The sequence below is a fragment of the Tiliqua scincoides genome, chromosome 5 (genome assembly GCF_035046505.1).
Source record: "Tiliqua scincoides isolate rTilSci1 chromosome 5, rTilSci1.hap2, whole genome shotgun sequence".
NCBI classification, from domain to species: domain Eukaryota; kingdom Metazoa; phylum Chordata; class Lepidosauria; order Squamata; family Scincidae; genus Tiliqua; species Tiliqua scincoides.
Genome location: NC_089825.1, coordinates 9,123,277 through 9,129,828, shown reverse-complemented (window position 1 = coordinate 9,129,828; position 6,552 = coordinate 9,123,277). Strand labels below are relative to the sequence as shown.

Sequence of the window (6,552 nt, the reverse complement as noted above, 5' to 3'; positions counted from 1 at the left end):
AAACAGAGGCATACTCCAAAAAGGAAGGGGAGTGGCCCCTTGCATGCTGCGGTGAGGCTCTCTGCAAAACTTAATGCTTTGCACCTCCTCTAGCTATGCCACTGGTATGAGCCCATGAGAAAACTTCGTAGCAACAATTAGGGATTAGCTCTTGGTTTTTCCTGCTCAAAGATCTGGCCTGCACATACAGCAGAAGGGATTGGTGGAATGGTAAAGTGATAGCAGGTATTGCTGAAGCCCCAAGTGCTGCTTGAGGCAGGGTACAAATGCTGGAGCACTGCTGGAGGCAGAAGAGGAGAAGTAAGTTGCAACGGGTGCCTCCCTCACGTCCTCTTTGCTCTACTTGCCCAACTGTGGGCAGGAAGAGGTGAGGCAAGGTGATCCCTCCCCTCCTCTCCCATCTCCTTGCTCTTCCTCTGCACAGGAAGGTGAGCGGGAAGAGAACTGAAGCAACAACCAGAGCTGCTCTATCACCAGGGGGTGGACAGATGGGGGAAGTGCTCATCAGTTCCACTCCATGTGACACTTTCATATTGCATCATTCGTGGGCTGGCTCTGAGTGGTGTGAATATAATGAATGAATGAGGGCCCAATCCTATCCAACTTTCCAGCACTGGTGCAGCCACAGTGCAGCTCTCAGGTAAGGGAACAATTGTTCCCATACCTTGAGGAGGCCTCTGGGCCTGCCCCTCCACCACAGGATGTAGTACACATCCCATTGGCACGGCTGCACTGGCACTGGAAAATTGGATAGGATTGGGCCCTGAATCTATTGCAATCTGTGGGTGGGAGTTTGTATTCTTTTTAACCATTTCCTATGAACAACACTTTCCTTGCAAATAGCAAGAGCCCCACAGCAGGTAAAGGGCTCAATTAGGACATCTCTCTCTGTGTGCTATATCTCTATTGAGAAATGTGACACAGGGTAGCATTCAAGAGTGTTGCTCTTCATTGTAAATGTGAAGTGGGGCAGGCGACTTTCACTTTACTTTGCTCTATATGTTGATGCAGTGGCATTGCTAGGGGTGTGTGGGCTGCACCGGATGATGTGCACGGGCGGGGGGGATGTGACACTACTACTGGTCAAAATTTTTAAAATCTTGGTATTTTCATATAATATCATCATGTTATATATCATTTGATGCAGAATTTCATGCAGAATGCATTGCAACAAATTGCATTGAAACATCTCTATTCCATCAAAGTTTATAGCCAAAAAAACAATAGGGTAATGGGGCACCCTCTGGGGCACCCAGAGTGCATGGACCTCCTCCCATGCAGTGGGCAGGGCATGGTGCCTGGGGCATTGCCCTGCCTACTGCATGGGAGGAGGTCCATCATGAGGATGAGACCTCCCATACCAGGTGATGCAATCCCTCGTGGCGCCACTGTGTAGATGTACCCTGAACTGTTAAGTTCAGACTCTGAATACTCTGCTATTGGTAACTCAATTATTATTGGGTATATACTGCATCCTGGGAGGACTCTTAATGCCAGCCTGCAACAAGTTCCTCTTTAAAAAGAAGCAGGGAGGTGGGAAGGGGAAGGATTTGGAGGCAGCTTGTCTTTTAGGGGACAGTTCGTTGATGGTCACTAAACACAAAGCTCAAGTCCCACACTTTAGCCTCACCAGCACTTACAAAGGAAAGAACCCTTTCTGAAGACTTATCAACTCACACTTCATGATGCACTATGGATAAATAAGTCTCATTCTTTAAGAAGAAAAATATGCAAAGGTTTGAACTGAATGTTTATTCAGGAGGAACCAGGTGGGGAAGAGAGAAGCAGATTTCCTGGCCTGGAAATCTGTCCGCCTTGTTTATTTTATTTGGCTGTTGTTCTCCCCCCTCCCTTGTTGTTGTTTTTAATCTTCTCTGCCCTGTCCCATTCAGGGTATTCTAGGGAATCCTTGCTTATTGTTGAAGCCCAGGTTCTTCCTGATGGTTTCTCGTATTCAGGTTGTCATTTGACTTTGATGTGGTCTGGCTTCGCAGTTTGGGTGGATGACTTTGCTTTCAGATTGACTTTGCTGTTCACCTTGCGGTTTCTCTACCATTGTTTAAATACAGTTGCAATATGCCGATTAGAGGTTCATTGACGTAATTAATAGAGAATGTTACCCCTGTTGCGAAATCTTCAAAGATCTGGCAATCTGCACTCCTCCCACATTATCTCACCCATCTCAAAATTATTTCAGTAGAGAGAATCCCACTGGATATACTTCTTCTGATCACAGAATGTGAGATCTCAGTGGATCTCAGAATGAAAAAGAGGGGAGAGTCATTCTTCACACTGTCTACTGAGGGCAATACAATAGTTAGAGGAGGGAGTTATAGGCCACCTTAGAGCACAGACCTTGTTTGTAAAATATCCTAGTTTCAAGTTCCAGTATCACCAGAGTGGGCTGGAAAAGGTCCCCATTTTAAATCCAGGACAGTTGGTGCCAGCAGCATAGCCAGAGGGGGTGGTAAGTACTACGGGCACCGCAATGTGCAGTGTAAGCAGCCCTTCCCATTCACTGTTGGAGCCATTCAGGGCAGCAACAGCAGTGCAGATGTGCTAATTTTAGCACAATTGCAGCAACTGTTACCCTGCACATGCCCGATCTCATCTGATCTCAGAAGCTAAGCAGGGTCAGGCCTGGTTAGTACTTGGATGGAAGACTGCTTGGGAATACCGGGTGCTGTAGGCTTATACCATAGTCTTTCAAGACTGAAGGTTGCCAACCATTTAAGAACCTGAGCAGGACTGTGATCCAATCTCCTGGTACCTGAAGGGTTACACCAGGTGCTTCCTCCTTTACCTGGTGGTGCTGTAGTCCACAGGCCTTCAACCTTTTCCATTTCCATAAAGTGCTGCAACCCCGCACCTGTTCACGACCCCAAAGTTGAAGAACACTGTTTTAACATCTGGTTTAACTGTTAAGACATTTTTGCTTCTGAAGCCAAAGGTGAGCATGGCACCTCTCTTTTCCACCTCCATGCCTTTTAAATGGCATAATAATGGTGCATCTGTGTCATCTAGAAGCAGGGCTACAAATGCTTTAAATACTTTTTATTTTTTTTAATTCAAGGCACCAGAGGCTGCAGTATATGATATACGTTTACTTGAAAGTCAGCCTCACTGAACAAGGCAGAACTTGCTTCTGAGTAAAATGCACAGGGATGCATTGCACACCAACTCAGTGCTTAGAAAGGGCAGCTCTAGAGATGGAGGCAGGAAAATATCACCTCTGCATACAACTGCATGATATTGTTTCATGACAAGGCTGACCTAGAAGTGAACAGAAGATGATTCATTGGGAACATCTCTGCTAGTTTTGTTCTTGAACCGTAAGACTGAGAGTTCCTTTCAACTCTCTTAAATCTCCTTTTCTGTTAATATAAGAAGCCAGCTTCTAGCACTAAAGAAAATGTTTTGACCATGTGTATTGAAGGCTTTGAAAACGGTGCACTCCCAGGTATAGCCTCCACTGGGTACGGCATAGTTGTTTGAAGCGGAGCCTTGCTGTATCAAAGATTTAATTGTACTACCCAACCCACAAATGTTTCAGGTCAAGGCTTTGTGGTGTGTTTGTGAAATACGTAATTCCCAAACTTTGTCAATGCATCTGAGCCTATTGTTATAAAAATCAAAGAGTTTAAAAAATAAAATAAAATTGTAAGTCCATGATCTAAACAAGACTTGGATTTTGGAAACAAATAAATTACTGGGGTTTTTTTTGTTGGATTTTTGTTTGTTTTCTGGGAGCTTTGAGAACCAGAGTATTTTGCCACTTTGCTCTCCTCTTTGGAGACATTAAAGAGTCACTTTTGAGTTAAACTTATAGCAGGACCATGTGAAATGTGGAGCGTATGGGGGGAGTTGACCGAAGGGATTGAGAAGCTGCTAATTTAGCTTTTAACTCCCTGAAAGAGCAAAAAGCAAATGTGTAAGCAAAGTAAATGATGGTTCTATTCCCGAACCAGATGTACAACCTGCCCCCCATGTTTGTGTTTGCTCCGGTGTTGCGGGTGGGAGCCGAACCTTCATTTAGCCTTTGTTTGCTTACGGGAGGCTTAAGGCTTATGCAAAAATTGGCACCTAAGTATAAAATAGTTTTGTCCTCTGAAATAGCAAGAGGTTTGAAACCAAAGGGCAGCTTTTAGGCTTTACTCTAATTGTTGCTCTTGGAATCCCATCATGCCAAATGCTTTCCTTATTGCAGAAGGAGGCTTGATAGACAAAACACTTTTTAAAGAAATAGCAAGACTAAGGACACCTGCTAAGCTTTGAAATGGACAGTCCAAGATGCCTTAGGAGATGGCCGGCAGCAGTAGCTCTTACCTATGCATGTTGATACAGAAGTCTGTCCTATTGAGTTTAATGGGACTTGGGGCGTAATCCAAAGAGCCCCCTAGGCTGGTGCAAGTTCCCTACACTGGCCTCCTGGTGTCACAAAAGTGCTGTAAGGCATTTCCGTGCCACTGGGTGAGTTACATGGTGAGGGAAAATGCAGCCCCAGCAGTGAAGGCAGAAGCCTTCGGTGTGGGGGTCTAGGGAGGGTGGGGGGAAAGGTGTTTTGGGGGGCATTCTGTGGAAGTGGGAGAGCAAGTTGTGGGGAGTGTCTGTGGGCAGGCCAGGCCTGGGAGGGAGTTGGAGCCAGGATCCAACACTTAGCCGGATCCTAACCTCCCTCTTGGTTGGCTCAGTCTAATGCCAGGCTGCTCAGATCTGCGCCACCTCTTTAGGTGGAGTAGATCAGAGTAGCCCCATTTGAGCCCTGCCATCTTACCCTGGGGAAAAGGAGTCGATTCCCCTTGCCTCCAGCTGAGCCACTTTGGGCCCCTATCTTGTGTTGGATACAGTGCAAGCCTCTTGGCCTGCCTATTCCTACACAAGATAAGATTGCACTGTTGCTTACTTAATTACCTAATTAATTATATTTGATTTTGCCATATGGGGGTGTTAAAAACTTTCCTGCTCAGTGATGTCACCTCTGACCACAACAGCACTTCCAGGTGAATGACATCACTTCCAGTGGTCCCCAACAGATTGTCATTCTAAAAAGTGGGTCCTGATGCTAAAAAGTTTGACAACCACTGAACTAAGAATTTTCAAGGAAATTCTCACAGGAAGAATATCTGCAAGACCAGTAAAATTTCTTAGGGGGTTTCTGTACATCTCCAAATGCACTTCATTGCTAAACTCAGAACTGAGGTTGAAGCTGAGTGGTTTGTCTAACTCTCTCTGTGACTCCAGAGCTAAACACAAATTTCTCCATCACTGTCTAGTGGACCACAGAGGCTCTCCAGTTCAGTGGAGCCAGGATTCTGTTTGTGGTCAGCGCTTACTTTGCAGACCTCTGCATTTCTCCATAGAAGCTTTAAAAGAAAGCCACGGTGAAGCTGCATGATATTAATCTAGAGTAAATGATCTATTTCAGATTTATGCTGGGGAGGGAATTCACCAGGGTGCATGTGAGTATCTCATCACAGGCCTCAATGAATAATGTATTACACTTAGCGATGGCAGAGCTGGTGTGTTCACTGAATTCATGTCATTTCATTTCAGGCCATAAGCAACCTCGTTTTCCTTTACTTGTCATTCGGAGGCCTGTGTTCCTTAGAAAGTAGCCCATATACAAGCAGAAGCTATTTTTCTTCCTGTCTGCTTTAGAAAGAATACTTTCTCTTTGGCTTAGACACACATTCATTCTCCCTAATGCTTTTTTAAGAAAGCAGAGCCTTAAAGATCAAAGATATTCAGCCAACACCTGTGCTAACAGTATTTTCAATTGCTTTTAAGCATTCTTTGTAAAGCTGTTTTTCTAATGCAGGTGCTTTCTTCGTGTAGTATATGGAATTTAAATGAATCCATAAGGGATGCGGACTGAGCATCTTCTGCACATCTTTTTATTATGCTTGCATAAAAGTAGAGTTTATTTAATCATGCATTCAGAATGAAAAAAGACGATTTTCCCCATTGCTCTTTGTTGGTTGATGATGTATTTTGTTCTAAAATATCTAAATTGGTAATGGCCAGCCAGTGTGTCTCATGGTTTGGATGCATCCCATAGAAGCTATTTTCTCAGCCCTCAGGTGGCTCACCAAACGTTTTTTGGAAGGGTGGTCAACTGCTTGTCACAGTTTCATAGCTGCACAGAAACGGTTTCAAAAGTCATGTGGGAAAGCACTGTGGGGTCACTGGGGTTTGCATCACCCGGTGCGGGAGGTCAGCACATAATCCCCATGATGGACCTTCTCCCATGCAGTGGGAAAGGCAAATGCCCTGCGTTGTGGGCATGGTGATGCACCATTGCCCCACCCCTGCCCCACCCTTGCTGGTTTTTTTGGCTATAACTTTTGGCAGAATAGAGATATTTCAACATGGTTTATTTCATTGCGTTCTGCTTGAAATTATGCATTGATGGTATAATTCAAAAAATACTAAGATTTTAAAAATGTGGCCAATTTTGGCCCGCACCCCTAGTGATGCCACTGGGAAAAGCAGCAGTGGCATGACCCAGATTGTTGCTCAGTGCCACTTTGGGTCCTTGAAACATCTTCCTGT

At 44.9% G+C, this 6,552-nt stretch overlaps 1 pseudogene; it reads left to right on the top strand.

Moving 5' to 3' along the window:
• Positions 1–2,572: 2,572 nt before the first annotated feature.
• LOC136654463 (5S ribosomal RNA) lies at positions 2,573–2,692 on the top strand (annotated as a pseudogene).
• Positions 2,693–6,552: the final 3,860 nt, after the last annotated feature.